Below are 11,133 nucleotides of genomic sequence, written 5' to 3'. Positions count from 1 at the left end.
AGGTGAGGTCCTCGCTGATGTGGACGCCCAGGTACTTGAAGCTGCGCACCCTCTCAACTTCAAGCTCCTGGATGAACAGTGGCCCCTGAGGTCTCCTCTCCTTCCTCGTGTCCACAAACATCTCCTTAGTCTTGACTTGTCAGAGCACAAAATAAACCACTGAAACTGATAGGGAAGCACCAGACAGGCTTGTGTGAGGGATGTCAGGAGGAGGAGTCGGTGGAGCAGGGATTTCTGAGGTGGAGGAGGGATGAGAAGCAGAGAGTCAGGAGGAAGAAGCTGAAGGACTCAGGGGTGCAGGAGTTTACACCAAAAATATTCCTGAGTCTGGGGGAGAGCCCAGGTTAGGGTGCTGAGAGCTTTCTGGAGGGAGACTGGTGGTCATGAGAGAACTGAATTGATGGGGGGGGGGGGGGGGGGTTGAAGAACAGGGTGGCAGTAGGGGACACAGGAGTGGGATAAGGAGTTTAATGATAGACATGATGGTAGAATATTGTAGTAGATCTGGTTAGGACAGGAAGACTGGAAGTTACTGTGTTGTCCACACTCCGGAACAGAAGGTGGCGGTAATGCGCCAATAAGCTGGCTGGCAACCGAGGAAGAAGAAGAAGAAGAAGAGGAAAGAGAAGAAGAAGAAAAAGAAGAAAGCCGGACATTTTCAAACAACGAGGAAAGAAGGAGAAGTCCGTGAACCTCCGGCCTCGGTCTCTGTTTCCTGAAGGTTGATTTGCGCCTCAACATGTGCGCCACGCAGCTGCTGCGGGTGTCGGTCCAGGAGCGGATCCTCGCCGCCGCTGAAGACTTCCTGCTGCAGCTGGGAGAAGGAGACTCAGCGGCTGGAGTCCCGGGGCTGAGAGCGCTGCTGACCGAGCGGCTGGCGGCGGCCGCGGAGCAGATCGTGGCTCTGCTGGAGGAAACCGTGGCGGAGTTCGAGCGGGAGAACCGCCGGCAGAGGTTGCTGCTCGATGCCGTGCTGAAGCCCCGAGTCAGGCTGGATAGAGCAGGTGAGTCCCCGCAGGGACCTGCTGGGCCCCGAATTCAACCAAGGAAGTGGAGAGGCAGCAGGGCCGGTTCTCGACAGGCATTTGTAAGGGGGCAGACAGAAATGTGAAGGGGGGATGGAGGTGGGAAAGGGTGTGATGGTGTTGGGGGGGGGGGTGTTTCTCTGGATAACTGTTTTTGTCATGTTATTGGATTACACTTTTTCAGACCTTTACCCTGAGACCGGTCCAACTTGGTCCCACATGAAGGCTAGAGCCCAGTTCACACTCCAAGATTTTAAGTGTCCGCGACTTCCCTCCCCCAAATCGAGCTGAGGCACTGACGACCACCGCGACAAAAGTAATGAAGTGTGAACAGATCCAAGACAATAGACTGGGAGGTCGCATGCGTTGTGGGCCAAAAAAAGGACACCCAGCACTGCTAGATATCCAGGAGTTGTTGCAGTGACGTAAACGGAGCTGCAGCCAATGAAAGCAGACATGGGACCTCTGGCAGTGGGGGAGTGACGCATAACGAACAACAACAAAAAAATGATGAGGGGCATGGATTCTATGAAGGGTTCACCATATCCTTGGACACAGGATTTTTCACGACACAGCAGCGCTCAAACGACCTGAGGGCTGCGTTCTGCTCCGCATCCATGTTTACAATGAAAGCGGCGTTCGCTGCGTCCAAGAGTTTCCTTGCCAGCTGCACAGTTGGCCACGCCTCCTGACGGGGAAAATCGTGTCCTCTGAACACTCCCGTCTGCCAACAAATCTTGTCGTGTGAATAGCTGCCCAATCGAGCGTTGGATGGTGTGAACATCAGGGCGTGTCGCGAACAAAAAAGTAGCGTAGTTTGAACAGGGCTTAAGCTTCTGGTGGTGGAACTCTGAGGGTCCCTGAGGCCTGCAAACCCCTGACCAGGAGGAGGTGGCAGTCCCTCGGGGCAAAATGAAAAAAGAAAAGAAAAACCATTTCTCATCAGATGTCAACAACTAAATCTTGACATTTACCTTCAGTGGATGGCCTGAATCAAATATATTCAAACCCAACAAGAACGCTTGTCACTGTTGCCAATATTAACAAAACTAAAAGGGTCGGCCAAGTAATTAAAGAAAAATCCCTTCACCAAGTCTTGAAAAACAAAACTGATCAACAGAAAATAAATAAATACATAAAACAGAACATCCATCCAGATCTTGACAACCAACAACATAAAACTGATCTTAATTGGATGGTCTAATTCTTAGATACATTTTCAAAGTAAAGTAAGAATCAAATAAGACCTCTCAATATAGCCGATATTTACAAACTAAAAAGGGTCGTTATTGTATTAAATCTCTTTTTTGTCTTTGCGTCTCGTTTCAAGCTCGTTTGTTTGGGAGCCCCTGAACTCTGTGTTTGCACCTGAACAGCTCCACTCTCCTTTCTCATCAATCCACTCCTCAACAACAGCCTCCTGTTTCCCTTTGCAAAACTCTAACAAACCTCCATATCCAAGTCTTTTGTTCCTGACTTCTCATGGGCCTGATCCTGGCTTTGTGGCCGGTGATGGTTTTGACGCCCTCCCAGACCTCCCTCATGTTGTTCTCCTTCAGCTTTTGCTCCACCTTCCTCCTGTAGGACTCCTTTGCTTCCTTCAGGCAGCGTTTCACCTCCCTCTGTGCTGCTCTCATCTCCTCCTTGTCCTTTGTCCTGAAGGCCTTCTTCTTCCTGTTGAGGACATCCTTGACTTCCTGTGTTATCCATGGTTTGTTATTAGGATAACACCGAACAGTCTTGGTGGGGGCAACCACGTCTGCACAGAAGTTGAGGTAGTCTGTGAGACAGTGAGTCATCCCATCTATGTCTTCATCATGTGCACCCAGCAGTACATCCCAGTCTGTGGTGTTGTAGCAGTCTCTCAGGGCCTCCTCTGCTGCAGGAGTCCATCTCCTGATGGTGCGGGTAGAGACTGCCTGTCTTTTGACCAGGGGGATGTACTGGGGCTGTGCGTGCACCAGGTTGTGGTCTGACTTGCCCAGTGGGGGGAGGGCGGTGACTCTGTATGCCTCATTAACATTGGTATACAGTAGGTCAATCGTCCTGTTCTTCCTTGTGGGACAGTCAACAACCTGATGGAAAGCAGCCAGGGTAGAGTCCAGGGTGACATGATTGAAGTCTCCAGAAATTATCATGAAGGCCTCAGGATGTTGAGTCTGCAGCCGTGCAGTAACACTGTGGATCCTGTCACGTGCAGCGGCCGCGTCCGCCGTCGGAGGGATGGACACACAGAGGGAGATCACGTGACTGAACTCCCTTGGCAGGTAATATGGCCTCATGCTAACGGCTAGCAGCTCCAGATTAGGGCAACACAAAACCACCTTCACTGAGACATGGCCAGGGTTACACCAACGGTTGTTGGTGTAGATAATAAGTCCTCCACCTTTGCTTTTCAAGCAAAGTGCAACCAAATGCTGCAAAAGTCTGTGTCCCTGCTGAAACCTGACAGGCTACGTCCTGGGTTGTTTGCATCCAAACAGTGATTGGATGTTGATGGAGGGCTGTGGTGTTGGAGGGGTGTGTGTGCTACGCGTCATGAGAAGATTCATACACACACACACACGTGTCAGCAGTCTCTCTGTCTCCTGCAGCAAGTCACATGATGTGCAAATGAGTCCCATCAGAATTAACCAATGTTTCAGTCGCTTTAGGGGACAAAATACAAAGGCAAACCTCCTGCAGACACAAATGAAGCTTTATTGTTTCATTTCAATGCAGTTTCAGTCCAGATCAGTGAGTCTTGAGCTGCTAGCTTGACAGCTAAACCCGGAGCATCACAACACTCAGCAGGACCGTAGCTGGAGTCGTTTTGCTTGCTTGAACTGACGTCACTCATGCAGTTCTTTGAGTGTCTCACTGGTTCAGACCCCCAGTGCTACAACCAGGAACAGGAACCTTGAGGACCATCAACCATTCATCAACAGTATAGAACAATGCAGAAGAGTTTCCACTTCCAAATGAAAGGCTATCACACTGTTACTATTACAATATTACAGTGTTATAGGTTTTAGAAAGTTCACCAAATTAAGAGTAACAAATGATATCATAGGCATTGACTCAGCTACATGTAGAATACAAATGCAAAGCCAGAAAACCTGGAGGGAACCCACGCAGGCACAGTGAGAACATGCAGACTCAACACAGAAAGATCCTGTACCTGAGCCAGGGCTCAAACCCAGAACCTTTTTTCTGTGAGGTGACAGGGTGAACCACTGCACCACCGTGCTGCCTATAATGGAAATTATACAGGCCTATTAAAAAGATATTTTTGTTCCCTGCCCAGCTGGCCTGGGCTGGACCGGCCATTCAAGAATTGTCCCACTTTTCCCAGTCGCCAGGACATCCCTGGACCCAACACACTGACCAGGAAACTGGGAGAAGGCACTCATGCTCATGCTAGCCAGCAAGTGTCTCAGGTCTTGTTGTGTCCATAATCCGGGTCATTGTGTTCCAACTGAGCAGGAATGTAACAACATAGAAGTGTTTAATGGTTGATGGTGATTTGGTGTTTTTCAAGCCGTTAAACATCACCAGGCTCGGGACATGCAGGGTGCCATCTTGGCTGCTTCCTGATCAACATTAGATGGCGCCATCAGGTTTCTAGGATGCATCCCTGCCACCGCCATCTTGCTCAGGCCCTCCAACCTGTTCACTGTATTGCTACTGCTTTTGGGTATTTTTGCAGAAGAGAAACACCAAAACTAAGTAACATGGTAACACTTCATAGGTGATACATTACTTTAGAGTTCTGTGCTCGTGGAGAACACAACAGGGTGTGTGTGTGTGTGTGTGTGTGTGTACTTGGCTCTTTCCCAGATGTCTCCTGTTTTTTCCTGGGTGGGCTGACATGTTTAGCATCAGTACAGGTCTCAGTGATCCAGCACTCACCTCTGGTTAGAGTGACTTAACTCTCATTCTCCTGCAGGATCATATTATAGAAATTAACCAATTAATCAACTAGCAGATATGATGATGAATGGACAAAAACATTCAGCAGAGGGGACCTATGACCTTTGACATAGGTGACACAGCGTTGATGCAAGCATCTGAAGCCAGCGTTTCTATTCCCAGTTTGCTGACTGGTCGTCAGTAGCAGGATGTCTCTTTTCATTTAGTTTATTTCTGTTTCTGTCTGTTGCTCCACTATTTCAGAGTCAAATGAAGAGATTTCTGATGTTGCTGTTTGTGTCCTGCAGATGTGGAGCAGCTGCTGGTGATTAAAGAAGAGGTTCCCCCTGAGCTGCAGGACCAAGAGCCCCCACACATTAAAGAGGAGTCAGAGGAGCTCTGGACCAGTGAGGAGGGAGGGCAGCTTCAAGGGCAGGAGGAGGCTGATATCACCACGTTCCCCTTCACTCTGGTCCCTGTGAAGAGTGAAGAGGAAGAAGAGAAACCTCAGTTCCCACAGCTTCACCATAGTCTAACTGAGGAGAACTTGAAAGAAGAGTCTCTGACCAGCAGCCCAATTCGTGATGTGAAAACAGAAGCTGATGAAGAAGAGAGTGGAGGACTAGAACCAGAACCTGAACCAGCCAGCAATGTAGATCCAGATACACTTGTAAAAGCTGAGACTGACGACCAGATGTCAGACTCTGAGACTGAAGTCAGTGAGGATGACTGGGTCACACCTGATAACATGACCACCTCTGAGCACAAGGAAGACTTTTGCTCAAGGAAGAATTTGCTTCAGAAATTGAGCCCAGGACAGGAAGCAGCTCATTGCAGCTCAAAACTACATAAAGTAAAGACTGAAAGAGAATCAGAAATCATCAGCAAAGTGACCTTTGGTCCCTCTGAATCTCAGACAGGCAGTGAGGATGGGCATCCCTTTAGGTGCTCAACATGCAGTAAAAGTTTTAGTAATAGAAGGCATTTGGATAAACACATGAGAACACACATTGGGGAGAAAAAATTCCCATGCTCAATTTGTGGCAGAAGATTCTCAAAGGGATATTTGAAAACACACATGAGTACGCATACTGGAGAGAAACCATTCCCCTGCTCAGTTTGTGGCACAAGATTTTCAGAAAAGGGACATCTGAAAAGACACATGAGATCACACACTGGGGAGAAACCATTTCCTTGCTCAGTTTGTGGCACAAGATTTTCAGAAAATGGTTGTCTGAACAGACACATGAGAGTGCATACTGGAGAGAGACCATTCCCATGTTCAGATTGTGGCAAAAGATTCTCAGAACAGGGACATCTGAAAAGACACATGAAAACGCACACTGGGCGTCACTTTAGGTGCTCAACATGCAGTAAACATTTTACTTACAGAGGTAATTTAGATATACACATTAGAACACACACTGGGGAGAAACCGTTCCCATGTTCAGTTTGTGGCACAAGATTTTCAGAAAATAGACATTTGAAAAGACACATGAGAACACATACTGGAGAGAAACCATTCCCCTGTTCAGTTTGTGGCACAAGATTTTCAGAAAATGGATATCTTAAAAACCACATGAGAACGCACACTGGGAGGAAACCATTCCTCTGCTCAGTTTGTGGCAAAACATTCTCAGTTAAGGGATGTTTGAAAACACACATGAGAACACACACTGGGGAGAAAACACTCCCCTGCTCAGTTTGTGGCAAAATATTCTCAGGAAAGGGAAAGTTGACAAGACACATGAGAACACACACTGGAGAGAAACCATTCCCCTGCTCAGTTTGTGGCAAAAGATTCTCAGAACAGGGACATTTGAAAAGACACATGAGAACACACACTGGGGAGAAACCATTCCCCTGCTCAGTTTGTGGCAAAAGATGGTCAGACAAAGGAAATCTGAAAAATCACATGAGAACACACACTGGGGAAAAACCATTCCCCTGCTCAGTTTGCGCTAAAAGATTCTCGGTAAAAGGACATCTGAAACGACACATAAGAATGCACACTGGGGAGAAACCATTTGTCCAAACATGGCACTGACGCCATGACAAAAGAGTGGGAGATACAGTCTGAGAGCCAAATGAATGTATTCTCTAACTCCTCCCTGCCTGGTTGCTCTGTGTCAAACTTCACATGTTTGATCAACTTCCTGTCCTGAAGACTTCACTACTGCAGGTGAACAGTTAGCAACTGCTCTGTTTGATGAAGCTGCGTTCAGGGAATGAGGACGTTTCCCTTTGTGTCAATGCTTTTCTACTAATTTGATCCTTTGATCAGTTCACCAAGAAGAGTCTGGGGTCAAGGGCCTGAAGCTCAAGTACACAGGCTCACATGTTGAAGTATTCTCAGTCTTCACATTTAAAGTATTTTCGACTCTACACACTAAGCAACCTCTTATATGAAGTTACTTGCTGAGAGTTATGCAGGACACTTTGATGGAAATGTAACCTTTTTCTCTAATTAGCCCAACGATGTGGACATATAGTGAATCATCACCATAACAGTAACAAGGAATAAATGCAGCAGCCATCTTGGAATCACGGAGCTTCCAAGGCTTCCATAAGGTGAGAGCAACCCCTCGATGAAGGAGAAGAAGCCGGACCATCAAGAAGACCTGAAAAAAGACAGCAGAGGCAGGAAAAGAGGAACCAGAAACACATAAACAGACACAACACTGCCACCTTCTGATCTGATGACATCAGAGTTGAATGTGTGGACTGATTTGGAGGCCAAGCCTCCCAATAACAGAAGCATTTTCATGGGAAGGTGTTCCATCCAGGGCTCCACAATAAAAGCATTTGAAATGTTGGGTCATTTTGACAGATGTTTGTGTGTATCGGTTGTCGTATGAGTCACAGCAGGTTGACAGTTTGGGGAGAAACTCTTGAAGACTGTGACTTCAGTTCAAGTGGTGACATCATGGCGTGGCGGACAGTGTTGATGACTCAACACTAACATAATATGAATAAATCAGAAGTAATACAGAAAGGATGAAATAACCAACGAAAGCCTTTAAGTATCAAGCATTGAGAATGAATTCTGAACACCACTTTTCAAGAACTTTCCAGTTAATATAACTTGAACAAAAGTGATCCACAGTGACTCTGTCAGTTCATTTCAGTGAAACATTTCAGAGTTGAGGCATGTTGTCAAACATTCAGCATCTCTCACTCTTACCTGAGGTGTTGGAGGTCTTCCTTGAAGCCATTCCTGAAGTTAAATTTGAACTGGGAACTTGAATCAAGGTCAGAAATGAATCCTCAGGTCTGATTCTTGAAAATTTCCTCAAATAAAGTATTTTTAATCTGCCAGTAAAGTTTTGAATGTGTGAGCTAGAAAGATTCTGCCTCAACACATCCAAGTCTTAAGACAGATTGATTCAAAATAGTGATTGTGCTCACTTATTAAGGAAGACAGGAAGGGGAGGGGTGTTGCCCTGGCAACAGGCATTAAATGGCCACTCACAAACATGGAGAGGTGGTGAATCATAGTGCATCACAGGACACTGGTGACCAATCTGAGCTCTCAAAGGAATTACTGTTGTGAGTGAGGAACTCTGGGTAATGGACTTTGGTTCCTGTTAATGTTTTCATATCAGATTGTCTTTGTTGATCCTCAAATGCTCCCACAGCATAGACACACAAATTCAACACATGTTGATGTTGATGTGTTGTATCTCGCTGGTAACCAGCTCATCTATCAGGATCATTGCTACTGGACATCGAGGCAGACAGACATCTAAATATCACTCCTTTTCTTTTTCATCCAAGAGGTTCATCAAGAGCTTCATACGAAAAAGTCAACACCTTCATATTTACTTGATTTGACAGAAAATTTAAATGATATAGTGACATTTTCATTTTTTGTGCTGTCGGATTTTCTAAATGTCAAGTTTAGATCATGAAATTAACTCTGGAACAAGAGAAGGGAATGCAGTGATAATAAAACATGACACATTTTTTTTGAAAATACAACATTAATTATTTACATGAAATTATTCACTTTTTTAAGAAGAAAATAAGAAAGACAACCTGCATCATCACAGCCGTGAAGACCTCAACACGACTGAAGAGAAATTCTTGGGCTGACAAACGACCAGGGCTCTGCACATGACGTGTAGCGACCAGCGTGATGTCTTTGGCCCACTTTATTACTGCTCAGTGTTACTGACAATAACTGACCATCTCAAATGGAGACGTGAGTCCAACAAGAAAACCATTCAGCAGCTTCCTGAACACCATCTCTCCCTGGAATCTGCTTCCATGGCCCAGAGGTCCAGAATCAGTCCAAGCCCTGACTGTGGACGTGAGCACAGCTCTTTGCAGCATCACTGCTGCCACCAGAGCTGAGACAAAGCTCTGAGCCACAAGACAATCACACGATGAGCTTCGCTTCAGAAGCTAACAGGAGAATTACATGTGTAGCGTGAATGATTGTATGGAGGAATGAATGCAGAGACTGACATCTTGAATCAAGGCCAACTTGTCTCAGTGGTGCTATTATTGTTGTATCATTCAACATCTTCTAGATTGTTCCCCAGATACCGAGGTTTTGTTCACTCTCTTTACTGGGTGGTGATTTAGCAGTGTGGATTATAATCCTTGGATCAGAAATCTCGTGCTGTAGATTTTCTGTGCTGTAATTTCTTTTTCAAATCTGTGGACTGGAAAGTTTGGTTATATTTGGAAAACCTATCATTACAGATGCAGATGTAATTGCACTTGATTGTTAATGAGATTATAGCTGGAATGAGTGGAATAACTTCTGAGACTGAAGATCTTAAAATGTTTTATTTTGGTAGCTGAACATATTTGCCTTGTATTATATTTTGTATTTAAAATGGTTGGGTTTTAATTACAGCATGACAGAAATTTCTATTTTTTTATGTTTTAGCTTGATAACTCAGAGTAGGTGAGAAAGAGGAGTTGTAATTACTGGAGGACTCCAGTAGGGAGAGTGAAGCAAAGGAACACCTCACTGCCACCTCCTCAGTCATGACAGAAAGCATTTATCCATCCGTCCAAAATAAATAAACCAATACATTTCAGAGATGTGTTCTAACACCCTCAGTAACGGTCAGGAAACACAACAATCTTTTGTTTATTTATGTGATTTTCTTGAGGTTCATTTTACCATTTTTTTAAATTGAAAACGAGGGGTTTACTGACTAAAAAAAAGGTCCAGAGGCCCACAACAAAAATATTCAAACCAATATTTCCATGGATAAGGAAGCCTAACAAGGAAACCAAGAGATGGGAAACAACTTGGATGATAGAAAATTGTTTTTAGTTTATTTTCCAGCTGATTGAAGACGTGGGTCCAAACCAACCTGTTAACATCAGAGATGGGAACAGAAAGCTAACACAAGAGGAAGGTTGAAGCTATGAAAAAGGAGTTTGATCAAAATCTTGAAGTGACAGTAGAAATATCCTTTTGTATGTTTACCTTTTGTTGACAGAAGTCACTTTAGCTTGGCAGTGAAAAGAATCTCTGCTAGCTTGACAAAGAACTGCACAAACTCAGTTCAAGCTGGACTTTGGACACTGGTGTCTGCAACAACTCCCATCAACTCCTAATGTAGCATCTCTGCTGTGGGTCAAACTATTTTACAGAACATTTGACAGACCTGTGGAGCAGTGAGGACAGACATGAGTTGATCCACAAGATCCACTGAAGCACCATTTTACCTGCCACTGAGGTCACCAACATGAGCTGGATGGGAATCACCACCAAAAATAAATACCTAATTGCTTTATTTGGCCAAAGTTTAAAAGACCATCATTCTTGTAGCAACAGTCTTTCTGCCTTGTAAACACGCTAAGCTAACGATGGCTTCTCCCTCTTGTTCTCCTCTGTCCTGCTCAGGGTGCCACATGTTTTGTTCCTCCTCTGCCTCCTTTAGTGATACTGATAAGTGTGTTCAAAGTAGTTTTTTTGTAGCCTTGGAGGTGAGGCTTAGTGATGTTGAATTGGACGTGCAGCGGCTCTACACCAAAAGCTGCGAGAGCTAGCCAGCCCTCATTAGCTGGTGCAGACCACCTTAACTTAGCTCCTAGCTTAGACCCAACTAGCGCTCCTCCAGATGCTTGGGAGCTGCTGGGGGAGTGCTAGAAAAGTTGGGCCTAAGCTAGGATGTGCTTGCTCATGAAGAATTGTTGAGTGTAAATTAATTTAAGGAGTGTGGAACTGGACCTGTTCTACTTGTAAAGT

At 45.3% G+C, this 11,133-nt stretch overlaps 1 pseudogene across 1 annotated transcript; it reads left to right on the top strand.

Moving 5' to 3' along the window:
- Positions 1-471: 471 nt before the first annotated feature.
- On the top strand, positions 472-7,712 carry LOC147238500 (uncharacterized; annotated as a pseudogene). Its single transcript, XR_015111776.1, has 2 exons — positions 472-1,004; positions 5,225-7,712. The product of XR_015111776.1 is annotated as an uncharacterized LOC147238500 (transcript).
- The last annotated feature ends 3,421 nt before the right edge of the window (positions 7,713-11,133 follow it).

The sequence above is a fragment of the Aulostomus chinensis genome, chromosome 24 (genome assembly GCF_037954235.1).
Source record: "Aulostomus chinensis isolate RoL2024-O1b breed Wild chromosome 24, RoL_Achi_v1.0, whole genome shotgun sequence".
Taxonomy (NCBI): domain Eukaryota; kingdom Metazoa; phylum Chordata; class Actinopteri; order Syngnathiformes; family Aulostomidae; genus Aulostomus; species Aulostomus chinensis.
The sequence above is the reverse complement of the archived record's forward strand: the minus strand, read 5'-3'. Positions and strand labels throughout refer to the sequence as shown.